The 20809-nt window shown below is 37.9% G+C and overlaps 1 protein-coding gene across 1 annotated transcript in view; it reads left to right on the top strand.

The window, feature by feature from the left end:
* ENPP1 (ectonucleotide pyrophosphatase/phosphodiesterase 1) overlaps positions 1–20809 on the top strand; it is a 73977-nt gene that overhangs the window by 9918 nt on the left and 43250 nt on the right. The gene's annotated exons all lie outside the window — the stretch shown is intronic.

The following is a 20809-nucleotide window of genomic DNA, read 5'->3' as shown; positions in this document are numbered from 1 at the left end:
CAAGCTGATTTCAGTTTTACGTTGCACCACCAAATAGAACTCTTCAGAGTTTCCATGGCCAGCACCTTCTCAACAATCAACAATATACCCAATGCAACACCAAAACAAAGAGATCTTGGACCTGGGTTTTTTCAGGTGGCACTGAATCAAATTAAATGTCCTTGGCATAGAATTTATTCCATAATACTTCATCATCCAAACACATTGGTTTCTTATAGAGTGCCACCCAGCATCACTTCGATTAGAATCTTCTGGGGCCTTGGAAGCAGGTGAATGAAGTGTATTCAGGTGGGAAGGGTGTGGTTTGCATCATGAATACTGTGTTTGTCTTGTCTCTGAATTAACAAAAGAGAAGTAGGAAACTGTACTTGTACACTAAAGTACCTTACAGCTCAAAGGAAGTAAAGGTGAGGAATGGTGATGTATGAAAGTATTGCTACATTTGTCATCTCTTGGAAACTTTTAAAGGAAAAGAGAACATTGAGTTTTCTGGGATGATTCAAGCAAATTTTAAGAGATGGGCATGTGAAGTCACAGCAATTAATTGCTGTGTGACCTTTGAACACGTATGTGCTTTGCTTCTCTGACTTTCAGTTTCTTTAACCACGTTATAGGAGGTTTGGGTTAGGTGACTCTCTTGTACATTCAAATCTTTGTATAGTATAGAGAGCTCAGAGTATTTTCACCTTGTTAGAAACATACCATGTCTTACAGAAAGTTCAGAAAATGTGGGGAAATATAAGGAAGAGAATAAAGATTGCATTCCTCTTATCTGCTATTTATAGGGTTTTGTTTTTGTTTCTGGTTTCTACCTCAGGACTTTTCTGTGTATGTATCACTTTTTTAACAAAAATAGAATTATACTACAGATACTGCTCCATTTCCTTTTTAAATTATGTTCCATTGAGATTTTGTTATTGCTAGACAGCTTTATAACCTTTCAGGAATAGGGTTTCGAGACTTTTATTTTATGGGGTTAAATCATGGGGTAATCTTTGAAAGCATCTCTGCTCATACCTCAGACGTAGTCCCCAAGAATTCAAAAATTTAGAACACATTTTTTGTTTGGTTTTGTTTTATTCATTCCTCAGCTTCACCTCCACTGCTCAGATCTCTTTCTTATTGTTATTAGTTTTCCTGAATATAACATACAAGGGGAAATGCATACCCCTAAGTGCAATCTTTTTGCCTATTTCTCATTGCCTGAGTAACAGTGTTACCGATGGGGGCTGGGCGTGAATAGCTTCATGCATTCATAGCAGCCCCGAAGGTCCATGACGCATATGTGTGGCTGTTGGGCGGTCAGTGTTCGCCAGGCTCTTAGAGTAAACCCTTGCTTGTGGTAGGAGCTGTGAAGTATTTGATGAACTTGTACATGCCTTTATGGAGTGGACTCTGTGTCAGACTTCTGTGAAGCACTTTTCCGCCTTTGATCGGCACGATTGTGTGACCTAACAGGGATCACATCTGATGGCTGGGTAGTCAGGTCTGGGACCCAAATGGAGGTGGGACACTGTGTCCCTTCTGTAATATGGGATATGTGGATGTTGTATGCCTAACGTGGGTCTAGATGTTTGAAGGACTCGGATCAATATCCCCTTCTGTACTCCCGGTGTTGTGCCAGTGGAGGCAGCCCAGGTCTTGATATCCCTGTTCACAGTGCCCCAGCTCTGCTGGAACATACCTTCCATTATAGTCAGCTCAGGCCTATATATACTGTTTTACAGATACACTTGTTTTGACTATTTCTGTTTTCTAACCCAAGAATGATTTTTTTTTTTCTTTTAAACCTCTTTTTCTTATCTGACATGAGGCACTCCCTGGGATCCAACTCCATTTCTCCTCTCACAGGAAACATTCCTTAAAGCTTTTCTTTTTTTTAAAATTTTTATTTATTATTTATGATAGTCAAACACAGAGAGAGAGAGAGAGAGGCAGAGACACAGGCAGAGGGAGAAGCAGGCTCCATGCACCGGGAGCCCGACGTGGGATTCGATCCCGGGTCTCCAGGATCGCGCCCTGGGCCAAAGGCAGGCGCCAAACCACTGCACCACCCAGGGATCCCACAGGAAACATTCCTTAGCTGCTCTTTGGCACCATCTCCCCTGTCCCTGAAGCACTCAGTTGCTATTTTATCTTGCCTCTGTTAATCATATAGAGGCCATAGAACTTAGTAGTTAAGGGCCAAACTGCTGGTATGAAATCATCTTTGTCCAGAACTGTTGTGTGCCCTTGGGCAAGTCCCTTCACTTCTCTTGTGCCTTAGTTTCCTCACCTGTAAAATGGGGAGAAAAATAGTAGCTAGCTACCTCATAGGTCTAGAGATTAAATGAATTAATTATGGTTGATTGTTATTGTTAGGGTGGGTAGCTTAACTATTTCAAGTCCCTACTGTGTAAGCAGTCTCATGCAAGAATCAGGGCTAAATGTGGCTAGGAGAAGGGAAAGACTTCCTCCCTGTTCTCAAGGTCCACCCTCCGTAGTACCAGTTATCAAAGAATCTATATGATTATCTCCCATTGCAGCAGTGATAAGAATTGCCTGGGAACCTTACCCAGGGCTGTGAGGGAGAGTCCTGAGGGGGAGGTGGCACCTTCACAGAGGTTGAAGGTGTCCTGGGGGCAGTGACCTGGGAGCAGAAGAGGCTTCCGAGGAGGTGGCTGCATGTACAAAGGCCCCCTGAGATAGCGGGGAGCACGGTCTATCTCAGAATTAGGAGGAAACCAGGTGGCTGGTAAGCAGAGGTTGTGTGATGAGTGATATGGCTGAGAAGGAGGCCTGGGGCCAGGTCCACGCAGGGCATTGCAAATTGGAAATCACTGTTTGTTTTTGTTTCTATTTTCATTCTTAGTGACAAAATCTGATTTACATTTTGGAAAGATCAGTAGCGGTAGTGATGAGGGGAGCAGAGGCAAGCTGAGGGCAAAACATATGTTGACACCTCCCAAACCTCCCTCCCCCAGGTGGGATCTATGTAAGGTTCCTCAGGCACTCCTGGCTGCCTGAAAACTAAGGGAAGGATAAAAAGAAATGCTTAACTAATAGAGATCACAGTCCTGCAAGACAGAAGTCTCCCTCAGTTTACAAAATGTCTTAGTGATTTACAAGAAAAAGGATCTTTATCAATACCCTAACTAACCCAGAAAGAATTTCAACTGTCTTCATATTAATGCCTTGCTAGAAGGAAAAACAGCCTTAAGTTGACAATGGCATGTGAAAATCCTTTTGAAACCTCCCTTTGCCTTGCATCCCCCAACTCCCAAGATTATAATCACAACCCCTCACAAGCCCTTGGCAGCAGCTCTTCCTGCCCATGGGTCCTGTCCCCACGCTTTCATAAAATCACCTTTTTGCACCAAAGACTTCTCAAGAATTAGCTCATTGGCTCCAGACCTTACCCCACCAACCAACTCACCTACATTCCAAAACCACATCAGTAGGAACATGGGTGAAGGAAGAGCCTGCTTTTTTACCTGGCTGTTTCAGAACTATTTTCTCCTTTCCTCTAGATTGTAAGTTCTGCATGTCTCTATTTAAATTAAAATTTCTGTTACGTAAGGTTAAATAAAAAGGAATCCAGTTCGTTGTCACAGGAGCCACTTTTGGAGTTCTCCACAGCTAAGTGCTAGTCACTACCATACTGGGCAATAGAAGCTGTTAGAACATGAGCATCTTAAAAACTTCTGTTGCTAGTAGTTCTTGAAGGTCGTGGTATCATAGGGTTTTTGTTGTTGTTGTTTTTACTTTTATAGTTCTTGCAGGAAGTAATAATGAACATGTACCTAAAACAAATGTTCTTTGTTCAAGAGACATTTTTTAGAACAAAAGAAATTGTTCAAAATGGTTACTTTGTAAATGTTCTTCCAAATGTAATTTTAAGATTTTTTTTTTATCCAACTGAATGAGTGTAATTAAGTTGGTTTCAGCCATTCAGCAAATCTGCACGTTAAAAGGTGACACATTTCTAAAATTATGTTGCCTCCTAAATTATAAACCCATGTATCCCTTACCGTTTTTAAGTTCTGTCTTTTAAGTTTCTACTGTAATTGTGATTGAGTAACCACTGCATTATCTTGCATTATCTTGCATTATCCTGTTTCCTGTCCTTGGGAAGAATTGCCAGGAATCCCCTGGATAAATTGTCTTTTTGTTGTCTATTCCCTTCACTCCTGCCACCATCTTTTAAGAATAAATATAAGTTGCTGTAGTCATTATGCTGCAAAAATTATTTGGGGTGCAAGGGGAAACAAATCACATATACTTAACTGAGCACAATGCCCTTTCTCCCTTTTGTTTTTATCTCAGACCTTTCATCTGTGAAGGCAAGATACCTGTCTAGGCAAGAAAAACTATTTTGGATAAAATCCATAGTTCCTTACCTTTTTTGTCCATTTGTCCTCAGCCTGAGGGGAGAAAGGGCTGTCCTGTTCTGTAAATGAACTACTTTTCCTCCCTTTTCTATCTCATGAACTTGACTTAAAACATTTTTTTCTAAAATCAGTTAATAATACTTTTCATTTAATGACTCATCTTTCTTGATCATAGCTTCAAAAGAAACAAACTGTTTTCAGGATTATTTTGGCAGTGTTTTTTTTTTTTTTTCTTCTTGAAATCCAACTGAAGCCAGACTTAATTAAAATATATGTATCTTTTGTATCTAGGAGATAGAGAATTAAAAACAAATGAATCCCCAAAATGGAAAGTTCTTTGCCTATATTCAGTTTAGTTTAGATTATACCTTTAGGTTATGCCTTGAGGGGTGTGTGTGTGTGTGTGTGTGTGTGTGTGTATAGGGTGCATTGAGAGAGAAATTCCAAGCTCTATTGGCCAGGGTCCAATCAGAAAAACAAAGGCCATACTTGGTAATCTCATCCAGAGAATTTAGTATGAGAAACAGGTTGCAAAGGTATTTGAAGAACTGAAATCCAAATGGGATGGTGTGGCAATGAGGCAGCTCCAGGAAAGGTAACAGAAGGAACCTGCTACCACCCTGAGGGCAAGAGGGGCAAAGGGGAAAGAATGGTGAAACCGGAGCTGAGATGACTAACATCTTATGCTAGAATGATGCATTTGTCACAATATCATCAATATGATGAACCCATATTCATACAGCCTCATTAACTAAAGTACATGCTTTGTTTGTATTTCCTTATCTTTCCTCTGCTGTCCTTTTTTGTTTGTTCCCATATCCCATCCAGGAACACCACATTACATTTAGTTGTCACATCTCTGTGACAACAGACTATTCTTGTTTTTGATGACCTTGACAGTTTTCAGCAGTACTAGTCATGTATTTTGTGGAATGTCTTGCAACTGGGATTTCCCTACATTTTTCTCATGAGTAGAGCGGGAATGTTCACTTTTGGGAGGTGGAGCCCTGAGGTAGTGTTTTCCAGTGTTCTTCACTCTTCGAGATACTCTGTTTTGTACTTTTCCATCCTGTACTCTGAAATCCCAGCCAACGCTTTTATTAGAGTATGTTCTGTCTTGAGGGTAAAGTATCTACAGAAGTTAATTGGAATTCTGTATGAGAGATTTGTCTCTTCTTTCCCATATATTGCTTATTTACTCAGTCATTTGTTTCAGTTTGTACTTACTGATGTTTATTTTATACTTTGGGCTATAACCCCAAAATGTGTTATTGTATTTTTACACAAATTATTGTAGCTTTGGCCATTGGGAGTTGGCACCTCTGTCCCTTTGACCTCCCCCATCTTTGTGTGGTGCATGTGTTTGTGTTTAACACTTCCTTATTTTCTGGTACTACAAAATGTTTCAGGCTTTCAAACTCATCTTGTCCTATTCCCCCCCCCCCCAAGTGTTTACTAATATTGTTTTCCTTACGGATTAATACAGTTTTTCTAAATTAAATTATAGTTGGCTTTTAAAGAAAATTGAATATAGTTGACAACAAAAATTGCTTTACTTTCAAAGTATTGAGGGCTGACCATGTGAAATGTAATTGGATCATAATTTTTTTATTGAGGTATAATTGACATATAACTATGTTAGTTTTGGGTAGACAACATAATGATTCAATATACATGTAAAGTGATCACTACAGTAAGTTTAGTTAACATCCATCATCACACAGTTATAATTTTTTTTGTCTTGTGTTGAGAACTTTTAAGATTTAGCATCTTTCAAATATACGAGTATTTTTTTTTAAAGATTTTACTTATTTATTCATGAGACAGAGAGAGGCAGAGACACAGGCAGAGGAAGAAGTAGGCTCCCCGCAAGGAGCCCAATGTAGGACTTGACCCCAGGACCCCAGGATCACGACTGAGCCAAAGGCAGGTGCTCAACCACTGAGCCACCCAGGCATCCCTACAATAGAGTATTTTTAATTATAGTTACCATGCTGTACATTAATTACATCTCTATAACTTGCTTATTTTATAATTGAAAGTTTGTACCTTTTGGCACTCCCCCCATCATTGTGTGTGTGTTTGGTATTTAGCGCTTCCTTTACTTTCTCGTATAAGACAAGATGTTTCAGACTTTCAGCCTCATCTTGTCCTATTTTTCCCCTAAATGTTTACTAATATTCTTGATACTCATAAGCAAAAGTCTACACTTGAAAATTAGGAATGGACTTACATAAATACTTGTGCCTAAATTCTCTGTGCCCATACCAAAGGAAGCAACATAGACATCACATCACTTACATGCTTATGTCCCTATGTGAAGTATTTTTCAGGCATTTCCCTTCCTTCAATGAAGTGATGAGGAATAAATATTACCTCTGAAAGAAGCTGGCCATTGGGCACTTTAAGCAGAGTTAACTCATTCCTCCATTGATCATTTTATCTTGGGAATGATGTAGGCTTAAAATCTGGGAGGAAGGAAAGTGTGTTCTCTCCTATGCTCAGAGAGCCATACTGGTTGGTATTACCAGCTTGATAAATTCCTCTCTGTTCAGTATCTGATTGTCAGTTGTATAGATTCAAAACCCTCTCATGGTATTTGATGGGTCAGGAATTTGGGGAAAGTGTGGTAGGGCAGATGTGGTTCAGGTCTGTCATGTGGTTATAGTCAGATGGTGTCTGGAGTTGTAACAGCAGGGGATGGAGCATCTAGATGCTGGCCAGGCATCTTCCTCCCACTTCATATAGTTTCGGGACCTCCTCATGTGGTCTGATCTATGCATAGGATAGCTTGGGCTTACGGCACAATAGCCTCAGAGTAGACAGCTTACATGGGGCTGAAGACTTTAAGAGTAAGCATTTCAGTGATGGATTTACATAATTTCAAAAGAATTGATCAGTATTTTATACTGTTTGGGTTTACCATAATGCATTATATTTATTCAGTTGCTTATTATCAGAAATTTAGGTTTTTTGCACATTTTTGCTATTACAAAAATTGCTACAATAAATATCTCTGTGCATAGCCTAATGCATTTATGTGAAAATTTCTCTGCAAATTATTAAATTTGGAATTGCAGGAGTGGAGATTATGTACATTTTGAATTTACATAAATTAATCTAAATAACTTTTTAGAAAGGTGGATTAATCTAAATAACCTTTTATTTATTTATTTATTTATTTATTATTTTTTTTAAATAACCTTTTAGAAAGGAACATATACTATGAAGGCAGTGCAAAAGTGTCTGTTTCACCTGATATACTTGCCAATACTTGCAATTATTAATCTTTTTAATAATTGTTAATCTTATTAGCTGAAAAAGGACTCTGATTTATAGTTGTTTGATTTTTAATGGAGGCAAATATGTTTTTATTAGCTGTTTTACTTCTTTGCATAGAATAGTTTATTATTTATTATTTTTATTATTTTAAAACTGCGGATTATCTTTTCTACTTGATTTTTATGTGCTCATTATTATGGATGTTAACCTGTCATACATTGAAAAAAATTTTTTTAAGATTTTATTTATTTATTTGAGAGAGAGAGCAGGAGATGGGCAGAGGGAGAGGAGAGAATCTCCTGCAGACTCCTCACTGAGTGCAAAGCCTGATGTGGGGCTCAATCCCACAATCCTGAGATCATGACCTGAGCTGAAACCAAGAGTTGGACACTTAACCTACTGAGCCACCCAGGTGCTCCTTTTGAAATGTTTTATCCTAGTTTCTCCCACCCCATCTTTCTAGTGGCTGATGTTCTTTTTCTTTGGCATTACAGGCATTCCTTATTTTTATGGATCAAATATATTAATGTCTCCATTCTAATTTTTGGATTTTTGTGCCATCTTTATAATGGTGTTCATCACCCTAAAATTATAAAAATATTTGCTCATATTTTTCTTCCAGTGGTTTCATGTTAAATCTTTATTTATTCCATATCATTTTACTTTGAAACTTTTTCTTTATTTTTTAGAGAGAGGCTACAGTTAAGTGGGATGGGGGAGGAGCAGAGGGAGAGAGAGAGAAAATCTTAAGCTGGCTCCATACCTAGTGCAGAGCCGACCTTATGACCTGAGTCTGAGTTCATGACCTGAGCTGAAAAAGAGCCTGAGGACTCTTAACCAACTGAGCCACCAAGTACTCCCCATCATTTTATTCTGTTAAAAGTCAAGAGATAGAAATCCAGTTTGTTAAACACTTTCCTCAAGATCTTATTTCGATAGATTACTTTTCTTAAGAGACTGGAGTCAGAAGATTACATAAAGGAAAACCACAAAATGTTCTGTGATCATTTGTGGGTATTATGCATTTGTAGATATAAGTAGAAGCCTTAGTGGCAGAAGGCTGTGTCTGAGTTAACCTCCAGCCTTTTTAAGAGTGATCCTGTTTCATGTTGAGGTATTTTCTGTTACTGATCTTGTTAATTAAGTGTTTATATCTCAAGATTAAAGGAGAGAATACAGGTCATGGGGTGAAGGTTGCCATCAAAGCTAAATCTACTGAAACCATTACTTTATACCACCAAATGACTGCTTTACCCTTTGACCTTTAACTTCAGAGAGAAATGGTCTGTGAAAGCAATTGATGAGATCTGAGAAAAGTGATTACTCAGCCAGAAGTTAAAAAGACTGGATATTTTTCCCTATGAAGGGCTTGGTACTTTTTGAAGCAAAAATAAACAAGTTATTCTTTTTATTAGATCTATATGAGATGATAGATGTTAACCAAACCTAATCATTTCACAGTATGTATCAATCAAACCATCATGTTGTATGCCTTAAACTTATAGTGATGTCAATTATTTCCTGTTAAAACTGGAAAATAAATAAATGAACATAATAGAGAAAAGAATTGCTGTCCTAGATGGTTCAGTTCTCTGGAGGCTTTGCAGCATTCCAGGAAAAATTTTGACTATGAAGGATATGGCTCAGGTGAGTTGCCCCGCCCACTTGTACTTCTGATTCACCTGAGGAAGTTAAGTCTCCAGGGCTGATGTTTCCAGTTCTTTTCATAGCAGACCTAATAGTTATTCCACTATACTATTTTTAGCTAATAGTCTTTTTTTTTTCTTTTTCAAGTTTTTAAGTTCCAGTTAGTTACCATACAGTGTAATATTAGTTTCAGGAGTAGAATTTAGTGATGCATCACTTAACATACAATATCCAGTACTCATTCCAAGTGCCCTCCTTAATACCCATCACCCATCTAGCCCATCCTCCTGCCCACCTCCCCTCCATCAACCCTCATTTCATTCTCTATAGGTAAAAGTCTTGCTTGGTTTGCCTCTTTCTTTTTTTTCCCCTTATGTTCACCTTTTTGTTTCTTAAATTCCACATATGAGTGAAATCATATGTCTTTCTCTGACTGACCTATTTCACTTAACATAATATTCTCCATCTTCATCCACTTTCTAACAAATCGCAGGATTTCATTTTTTGTATGGCTGAGTAATAATAGCCCGTGTGTGTGTGTGTGTGTGTGTGTGTGTGTATGTGTGTGTATACACCATAACATCTTTATCCATTCATCAGTCAGTGGACATTTGGGCTTTTCCTATAATTTGGCTATTATTGATAATGCTGCTATCAACATTGGGGTGCATGAGTCCCTTTGAATCACTATTTTTATATCCTTTGGGTAAATACCTAGTAGTGCAATTGCCCAATCTTAGGGTAGTTCTATTTTTAACTTATTGAGAAACCTCCATACTGTTTTCCAGAGTCAGCCAAGAATCTTAATACATGTTCATATTTGAGGTAATATTCCTTAAGAGAGAAGGGTGGAGGAGATGGAGTCAGGAATAATCCAAATAAAAGTAGGATCAGTTGTCAGAAGTTGATTGGTAGATATTTTAGATTTATCAGGGACCATAGAAAATATTCAGTCCAATGTGGGAACTACAGATGATGTGGCTTCTTCTGTATCACAAAGCTCGAAGTATAATACACATCCTTCTTTGGATATAATGGCATGAGAGTTGTTGATCTTTTTGTGATTAGGGCCATGATTTTGCCATACTTATATTTTTAACTGAAAATGGTTAGGATTTAATCATTTCCTTGCAGTTTATGGCAAAGTAGTAACATTATTTCTATTTTTAAAGCCAGCCTTTTAATTTGATATTTTATTTTAACTTGTCCTAAAAAGATTATTTTTCAGTTATCATTACCAGCTTTTATTGGCTGTAGATAGGAGCTTTTTTGGATACTTTTCTTTAAATGCTTGTTTAACTAGGATAAGTCTTTGAAAATCAGGGAATTGATGAAATGACTATTTGCTTAAATATCAAAGGTGCCAAAAAAAAAACCCCAAAACATTTTCTGGACCACTAATTCTAGTTTGGGGAAGAATCTCGTAGTTTTATCAACCCAAGAGACTAGTTCAACCAAATATGAAATGTGTTTATTCAAAATAATTGTTTTGAACTGCATGTTCTTTTATAAGCATCTCCTAACAGATTCATGTGAGACTGAAGGCATTGCTGCTTTTCTCTGTCTTTCATGTACATAGTATCATACCTGAATGTTTCAAAATATCTATTTGCTGTTTTCTTTCTTTCTCACTTAGGAAAGGGTTAAATGGGTTAAATGTCCAGAGGTCCAGAGTAACACATGGTAGCATTTAAGAGAGCCAGTATTTAAAATAATAATAATTTAAGGATTTCTATTTTATGTCTTACTAAACTGTTCTACCTCCTTCTGACATTATTTCTCTTCTGTTTTTTTTTTTTTTAAGATATGAGAAAAGGAACTAAATATTCCAAAGAAGAGTATATGGTTTTTCTTTCTTTTTTTTTTTTGAATGATTTTATTTTTATTTTTATTTTTTAATAATAAATTTATTTTTATTGGTGTTCAATTTACCAACATACAGAATAACACCCAGTGCTCATCCCGTCAAGTGCCCCCCTCAGTGCCCGTCACCCAGTCACCCCCACCCCCCGCCCTCCTCCCCTTCCATCACCCCTAGTTCGTTTCCCAGAGTTAGGAGTCTTTATGTTCTGTCTCCCTTTCTGATATTTCCCACACATTTCTTCTCCCTTCCCTTATATTCCCTTTCACTATTATTCCCCAAATGAATGAGAACATACAATGTTTGTCCTTCTCCGATTGACTTACTTCACTCAGCGTAATACCCTCCAGGTCCATCCACGTTGAAGCAAATGGTGGGTGTTTGTCATTTCTAATGCCTGAGTGATATTCCATTGTATACATAGACCACATCTTCTTTATCCATTCATCTTTCGATGGACACCGAGGCTCCTTCCACAGTTTGGCTATTGTGGACATTGCTGCTAGAAACATCGGGGTGCAGGTGTCCCGGCGTTTCATTGCATCTGTATCTTTGGGGTAAATCCCCAGCAGTGCAATTGCTGGGTCGTAGGGCAGGTCTATTTTTAACTCTTTTGAGGAACCTCCACACAGTTTTCCAGAGCGGCTGCACCAGTTCACATTCCCACCAACAGTGTAAGAGGGTTCCCTTTTCTCCGCATCCTCTCCAACATTTGTTGTTTCCTGCCTTGTTAATGTTCCCCATTCTCACTGGTGTGAGGTGGTATCTCATTGTGGTTTTGATTTGTATTTCCCTGATGGCAAGTGATGCGGAGCATTTTCTCATGTGCATGTTGGCCATGTCTATGTCTTCCTCTGTGAGATTTCTGTTCATGTCTTTTGCCCATTTCATGATTGGATTGTTTGTTTCTCCTGTCTTAATATTTCTTATTTTATTTATTTATTTTTAAAATTTTATTCATTTATTCATTAGAGACACACAGAGAGAGGGGGAGGGGGCAGAGACACAGGCAGAAGGAGAAGCAGGCTCCATGCAGGGAGCCCGACATGGGACTCGATCCTGGGACTCAATCCCAGGTCTCCAGGATCATGCCCTGGGCTGAAGGCTGCGCTAAACCTCTGAGCCACCTAGGCTTCCCAGTATTTCTTATTTTAAAACCAATATTTACCCTTTTATGTTTGTGGAAAGTGACGAACTAGTATCCATGTAGCAGAGAATTTTTTTATCCACAGTGCTAGATATCTCTGTGAGGGACAGTCCTATGGCTTGTGAGGTTAGCTTGCTTGTAATAGAGAGGTCCTAGAAATACTTTAGCAGCTGGGTTGAGCAGGTAATAATAAGTAGTGCCTCATGCACGGATCTTTGCAGATCCAAAGGAACCACTATAGTGTTCCCCCTCTGTTACGTTGTCATTAGTTTTCTGATTGGTCCTTCTAGTTACTGTTAGAAGCAGTGATTTGGTAGCAAATGGCCTTGTCCATTAAGACCCTGGGTTTGGTTTGTTTGTTTTGGTTTTATTGTCAGTGTGTGTGTGTGTGTCTCAATAAATTGCTAGTTATTGCCTAAAAGCTCATAAAATGAGGGGCGCTTGGGTGGCCTAGTTGGTTAAGTGTCTGCCTTTGGCTCAGGTCATGATCCCAGGGTCTTGGGAACAAGCCCTATGTCAGGCTCCCTGCTCAGTGGGCAGTCTTCTCCCTTTCCCTTGCCCCTGCCCCTCCTCACTCTCTTTCTATTCCAAATAAATAAATGAAATCTTAAAAAAAACAAACTTGAAAATGACTAATTTCTCATTTGTTTTAGCACGTGATCCTCCTTCTGTCATTGTAGTCTTTAACCTATTCTAGTCAGAAGATAATAAATATTCCTATAATGATTTGTGACTCTTAATTGAGACTTGTTATTGAGGTAATAAAAAATACCACTATTTCAGTAAATTACGTTATAACTAGCATAAGTATGAGCATAAAGGACATTTTACTTAAGACAGTTAGCAGGGCAGCCTGGGTGGCTCAGCGGTTTAGCGCCGCCTGCAGCCCAGGGCCTGATCCTAGAGACCCAGGATGGAGTCCCACTCAGGCTCCCTGCATGGAGCCTGCTTCTCCCTCTGCCTGTGTCTCTGCCTCTCTTTCTCTCTGTGTGTCTCATGAATAAATAAGTAAAATCTTAAACAAAAAAAAAAAAAAAAGAAAGAAAGAAAGAAAAAGACAGCATACTAGATGTTCCCTGATACAGTACAGGCAGGCATTAATATTTCTTGAACAGAATTTGATGAGCTTGACCATAGAAAAGAGAGACAGAAATATAAGAGGTATATTTCTGGAGGCTATCATAAATCAGAAATAATATTTTGAAGTCAAAACTTCATTCTGTAAAGAAATTTTGCAGGCTTACATATCTTATATGCTGTGAATTGTGTTATAAATGTATTATATACATATTAGGTTGTATGAAGTTGGAACACTCTGTAAGATCTAGCTCTATTGTGTAATTATGGTGTATTTCCCATAAATAAAGATATATGTAAGTTGATCTCACTTTATCTACCTCAAGTTATAAAGGTGTTCTCAAACTTGAAGTTTCTCTAATGTTTTTGACAGAAGCAAATATAAATCATTTCTGGAAGAAAACACTTTCATCCCAGGCTTCATAGAATCCTGAAAATTCTTAACATCAATGAACAGAATGCAGTTAAAAACCACCAGGCACCCAAAGGAAAATAGCACCATGAGCGAAACCAGGAGAAATATCACACAACAGAAGCACACAATAACATCGGATGGTATTGTTATCAGACATAGATAGTAAAATTCTTGACTATTTTTGAAGAAAATGTAGAAGAAATAATAATGAATGGGAAGAAGGGTAATTTTTTGTGATCTTTCTTTTTGTGATGTTAGACGATGTCTTCTGAACTATCTTCCAGCTTACCAATTCTATTTTTCACTGTCTCTTCTGATGTGAAGCCTTATCACTGAATTTTGTTCATTTTTTATTTCTAGAAATTTTATTTGGTTCTTTAAAGACTTTCTAGGGCCACTTTTTGTAGTTTAAGGTTTTCCTGCTAATACCCGTTTTTCCTTTTATTTTGGATACTATGTGAAGAGATGACAATTTTCTAGAACTGAAGAAAGATACCAATCTTCAGATTTAAGTAGCTCATTGAATCTTATGCAGAATAAATATGAGAAATACATCAACACATGATAGAATAACATTGTAAAATGCAAACATAAAAATGAAAAATTTTAAAGGTATTGAGAAAAAGACATGTTTCCTTCCAAAGTGCAACAGACAGCTGAATTCTCAATAGCAATGATTAAAAGCATAAGAGAATGTAGTGATATCTTCACTGTGCTGAAAGAAGATAATTGTTGCCAGTTATTTTGGCAACATAATATATTATGGCAACATATATTTAGGTATATATTTAGGTATATACCTAAAAGAAATACCTATCAAGAATGAGAACAAAATAAAGACATATACACACTAACAAATAGAGAATCTGCCCTCAGGAAAATTCTAAGAAATACACTTTAGGCAGAAGGAAATAGGTTTCAGAAAATTCCATATGAAAGGTTCAAAAGAAAGTGTGTTAAAATGCATAAAGTCATAAATATTTGGGTAAATCTAAATGAACTTGTAATATAACAACAATGCCTTAAGGAGTTTGAAAATTAGAATACAAGTAATATTAAAAGAGAAAATCTATAAAGTTATAACCTACGTAGCCATATCAATAACTTAGGAAAAACAAAACAAAACAGAAAATTAAATGTAGGCTATGGAAGGAAATTAAAAATAAGACCAGAAATCAATAAAATAAAAAACATGTAAACATGTAGAAGATTGGTAAAGCAAAAAGTAACTTCTTTATAAAGGAATATTACTTCTGGTGAGCAATTAAGCCAAAAAGTAAAAAATGATAGAAGGACCACAAATACAGATCTACAGACACTGAAGAAATAACAAAGGGCTATTATAAATCACTTTATACCAATATATTTGAAAATGTAGATGAAGTGAACAATCCAAGAATAAAAACAATCTACCAAACTGACTCAAGAAAAATTAGGAAATGTAAGTAATTTTATAACCCACAAAGAAATTGAACCAGAAATCAATAAACTTCTTATACAGATCTTTCTAGGCCCAGAGAGCTTCACCAGTAAGTTCTACTAAACCTCCAAGGAAAAACTAACTCTGATCTTATACATCTTTACTGCTCATTTAAATTTTTATAATATTGGCATACTTTTACTTGGTCTTTTTGTCATTGGTGTTCTGGAATTTTACAATGATGTCAATAAGTTTGAGCCTTCTTTGATTTATTATCCTGGATACTTGATAGAATCTTTGATTTGAAGATTTATGTATATCCTCTTGACCCACTGAGAAAACCAACTAGGTGTAATTATGTATTTTTCTTTCCCTCTCCCTTTATTTCTGTTGTGTTGATCTTACACTTTTTGTTTATCTCATTGTAGGCTTACCTCAGATGTATGGTGAATCATGGCTGTTCACTAATATTTAAGAATGTGGGATTAGGGGGGTTGTTGGGTGGCTCAGTCAGTTAAGCATCCTACTTGATTTTGCTTATTCAGTGTTTGATATCTCCTTCCCTCATTTTCACTTGATCATTTATATAAATTGCTTTACATAAAATGTCACTGCCATTTGGGAGAATCTCCAATTATGTCAGACATAACTAAAATGATACTGAGTGTAGAAGAGGACAAGCAAAAGTTAGAACCATTTTTTTGAAAAGTTCTAAATCCATGCAAGCGGTAACGTGCACTTTGAACTCTGTAATACTTAAAAGTTCTTCAAGAATATGACATTTTCTTTGGTGTCCCTTCGAATCTCCTATGAAAGTTTCTGAGGATCTAACCTTCATCTTCTAGGAAAAAAAAATTTCCCTGAAGACTTAGCACTGTAGAACTGAGTTCTTACAAAGTTCTCTTCCGAAAGCATGTAGCTCTGGTCAGAGGTCAGAGGACTGATAGGCAGTGTGATCAGCCAACTTATCTTCACATCACATGGGCATTTATATTCCATCTGTCACAGTTGAATACCAAATCCAGCCATCTACCATTTCCTTAAAAAATGTTTTTCATGAAAAAAATGTTTTTCATGTATATTTATTGTAGGCATTTATATAAAGCAGATACCAAGACACTTGAACTGATTGACTTTGTCAAGTCAGATGAAGAAAAGGAGAAGTTTATGGTTTTCCCTCAAATTATGGTTAATGAAGTCACAGTTTGATTTTCAGTTCAACAATTATTTTTGAATGCCTACTGTGTGCTAGGCACCATGCTAGACATGGAGATTATAGAAATGCATCAATTACCCCTTTCTGGAATTTACAGTCTAGTCAGAGACAGATTAGTCTCATGGTGCATAGTGAGGGCTGTAGTGCTTGGGAGTGAGGAAGACAGAGGAGGACAGAGCATCTGCTGAGAATCAAGGAGAGATCGATCAGCCCAAGCTCTCATTTCACACTTGAACTCATACCAGAGCCTTCCACATGTTGCCAAAGGCTTTTTCTAGAATTTGAAAATCCAGTCATGTCACTTCCATATATAAACACCCCAATGGCTCCTCACTGACTGCCCCCAGGACCACAGCCCCCCTTCAGTCACTATTGTGTCTCCCTTCTGCTCCATGGCTTTACAACCTGACTGCCTGAGTTCAGATCTTTTCCATGTGACTTGTCAGCTCTCCACAGCTGTTTCCTTAAACTGAGTTAATGTCAATAATGTCTCATTATTGTAAAGATTAAATGATTTGGTATAAAACTCAGAAAAGTGCCTAGCGCATAGTTCTGGCGAAGTGCACTTTTTAGGTCATTACTCTCTGTCTCCCAGGCTGGTGCTATCTTCTGTACCTTTCTGGCTTTGCACGAGGTGTCAATTGCACGTCACTGCCATGTGATTTAATTCTTAGACTGCTACTCACCACTTGCTGTCTTTATCATCAACAGATTCTACTTATCAGCCTGATTAGATGGTAATCTAAGAGATTAGGGATTTCACCACAAAATTTTTTTTGTTTTATTTTTGTACTTACCCATAGAACTTAAATACAGCTCCTACTGCAGACACTGGGACATTTATTTATTGATGGAGGAGGAAATCCCTTTTTCTCCAAATTTCTCTTTATCAAGTATTTTTTTTTTTAATTTATTTATGATAGTCACAGAGAGAGAGAGAGAGAGAGAGAGAGAGGCAGAGACTCAGGCAGAGGGAGAAGCAGGCTCCATGCACCGGGAGCCCGATGTGGGATTCCATCCCGGGTCTCCAGGATCGTGCCCTGGGCCAAAGGCAGGCGCCAAACCGCTGCGCCACCCAGGGATCCCAAGTATTTTTTTTTTAATCACCATTCTCTCCTTTGCTTCTCTCTACTGTGCTATTTGTGTGTTAACATTTTTTACATATTTCTTCTGTAGCTCTTGTCCCTTTTCATCGTAATCATTAATTTCCATGCCCTCCCCCCACCAGCTTCATTTCTCTGTCAGGATAGGAGTTACTAGTTACTTTTATTTGTCTCTGACCTTTAGCAAAGGGAAGGGACTGGGTACAAGTAGACACTCATATATAAATGAATGCTCAATAAAGAATAATACATGTTATATTAATGTCACTGTATTTGAGGGAATCTGTGTGAAAAAAACCGAGTGCTTTCTTTGTATCTATTTCTTTTGGTTCACTAAATGTCCAAGAAAGGCCTAATTATTTAAGTATTCCAACTGAAGAAGCAGGAAACTCTCAAATAAATATTCTTCTGATGTAGAGGTAAAACATTCCAACAATTTACTTTTGTGTCTGGTAGCTCCATGTGTTCAAAGATGAAATGTTTTGTCTCAAGTTTCTAAGAGAATATCAAAATATGAAAAGTACCTAAATTGATGTAGAGGTGAAAATGAGTAGTGAATCTTGACATTGCTTTAAAAAAGAATTTATTTGAGAGAGATCACACACAAGTGGGAAGGAGGGGCAGAGGAAGAAGCAGGCTCCTGTCTGAGCAAGGAGCCCGAACGAAATAGGGCTCGATCCCAGGACCCTGAAATCGTGACCACCTCATTACTTTTTTTTTTTAAGTTGACTCCTTGCCCACCAAGGGGCTAAAACTCAACATCCCAAGATCAGGAGGTGCGTGCTGTATGGACTGAGCCACCCAGGCTCCCCTAATTCTTATGATTTAAATGCTTACCTGTGATCAACTCTTCCCATACTTTTCCTCAAGATGAGACTTAATTGTAACAGAACCATTGGCAAGTTTGTTTTATGTTTAGTAAGAATAGTATGGTTGTTGGTAATATATCTCCATGACTAAATTTCTTACAGTAATGAGGGAATGTGTATTTTAAGCCAATACTTTTCAGAATATAAATAAAGTTCTCCTACTGTGATTTTTGTTGGTAAAAACTTAACTGTGATTACTAGTAAAAGTCCTGGAACTTTCAGGTCTTCTTACTCCAACAAGTATTTTATGCCAATTTCAGATTTCTCCTTTTGATTTCATCTCCATTCCAAACTATCCCACTTCTGAGAATGTAGACTCTGAAATTCCTTTCAAGTTCATAATTTCCATTCTTCCTCCTTCTTTGCTCCCTCCCTCATTCCCACTCTCACTTTTGCCTGATGCCCTATCTTCTCTCAGTTGTCAAACATCTGTGTCCACATGGTCCCAAACCTGTTCAGCCACTGCAGCCACATTTTGACTCTTGTAAGCTTCTCTGCTCTGTTTCCCTTGCCTTTGCATCTCCCCATGCCATGTTATCTTTTGGTCCTATCCTTTCATTCCCAGCCTTGGAATTTCAGGTTATTTGTGTCCATTAGAATCCATGATTTCAGGTTCAGCTGGGCTCCCAGAGCTTGAAGGTCTTTCTACTCTTCCCATCTTGACTCAGCCTCCTTTGTTACCATGGCTTTGCAGCCATTCTTCATTTGTGATATCCTGTGCCTTCTCATTACAGAGCCCCAGCTAGACTTCTTCGTTCCCGGAAGATATTCTTACTTGCCCAAGGAGATTGAGGGGGTCCACCATCAGCTGCTTCCAGCTTCCTCTGTCTGCATCTCTGTTTTGCTTTTTAGTTTCTTCTCAGGCCTTCTTTTGACATGCCTATCTTTGAGGCTAACCTCCTGAGATTGTGTAGATTAAACTGACCTTTTAAGGCAGTTTCTTAAAATGAACTTATTTCTTGGTTCTTGTTTGTTTGTGTATTTATTGTGAAGACAAACATTTTTGAAATAGGCCGCCTTGGACAGCCATGTTGCCCATGCGTGAGAGCGCAGGCAGCCCTAGTTTTGCATGACTCAGTGGCATGCTCAATTTCAGTAACCACAGTTTAATAACACCAGTCCCCCAACAACATGGATCATTTTAGTTACTAAGATTTATTGTTAACTGTAAAGAGTTGCACAGAGTAGAGTCTTTGCTGCTAGCTTTTTCAGCCTGCAAATCACTGTGTAAATAACAGATGTGTATGGTGGTCTGTGACCAACTGGCTTTTTTAAAAGTCTGTGAGAGGCATCTGGGTGACTCAGTGGTTGAGCATCGACCTTTGGCTCACACAGTGATCCCTGGGGTCCTGGGATCGAGTCCCACATTGGGCTCTCCACAGGGAGCCTGCTTCTCCCTCTGCCTGTATCTCTGTCTCTCTGTGTGTGTCTCTCATGAATAAATAAATAAAATATTAAAAAAGTCTGTCAGTGATTGGTTACTATGCATGTGTTGGTCAGTTCACAGCCAGCAAAGCAAGTAGTTATGTTGCTTCTTTGTCTGCCGGTGGCAAACGTACATGACCTTTTATAAAAATGTGTAATTTAAAGAGAGTATTGGCCAATAAAGATGAAAATTGAGTAAAGGCAAAAAAAAAGTGATGACGCCAGAAGTGAAATTCAGTTCAAGTGTAAATGAGATTATGGAAGAAAAAGCCAACTGTGTGCATGTTAACACTGCCTCTGTTTAGCAGACTCCAGCTATGCAGCCAGAGGAACTTACATCAGTTTCCCTCGTTTTAGGCTTTGCACTTTAAGTATTGTGCAGTATCTCCAAGACTTCCTTTAGTATGATTTCTTGTGCCAGTGTCTCTTTCTCTGGGACATCCTTATCCTATCCATCCAACCACACTCCTCACTATGTCCATAAACTCACCATCACTAAGTTTAGAAAGGAATGTGGCAGGGTGCTGAGGCATGGAAAAGATTCTCATTCTGTATTGTAAGCTATATGACAAGAAAATAAAGCACTGTTCAAACTATTCTTATAAATTTATTACAATGAAAACTTTAATTCTCCAGGTTTTAAATTACAATATACTAAATACAGATTAGTTTTACAATTGTTTCATTTCCCTATGTGACAATAAGAGTGTTTAGTGTTTTTTGATAGAGACTTAAAAATTACTTTTCGTATGTTTGTGTCAACTTATACTACCATCAAAGGTTCAGGGCAATCTGTTAGTGCTCTCTGCTGGTGCCTCGTTCTGTTTGCCATCATTTACCTGTTTGTTGAAGCTCTTCCTCGGATGGCTCCCTATTTTGATGGACATAGATACACTTAGGTTTTTGGTTTCCTAAGAAAAAAGCTTCACCTAGACCCTGTTGTGTTTGAAACCCACTATACTCTTGCTCTCTCTTCC

The sequence above is a fragment of the Canis aureus genome, chromosome 1, assembly GCF_053574225.1.
Source record: "Canis aureus isolate CA01 chromosome 1, VMU_Caureus_v.1.0, whole genome shotgun sequence".
NCBI classification, from domain to species: domain Eukaryota; kingdom Metazoa; phylum Chordata; class Mammalia; order Carnivora; family Canidae; genus Canis; species Canis aureus.
Note: the sequence above shows the minus strand (reverse complement) of the source record. Positions and strands in the feature narration are given on the sequence as shown.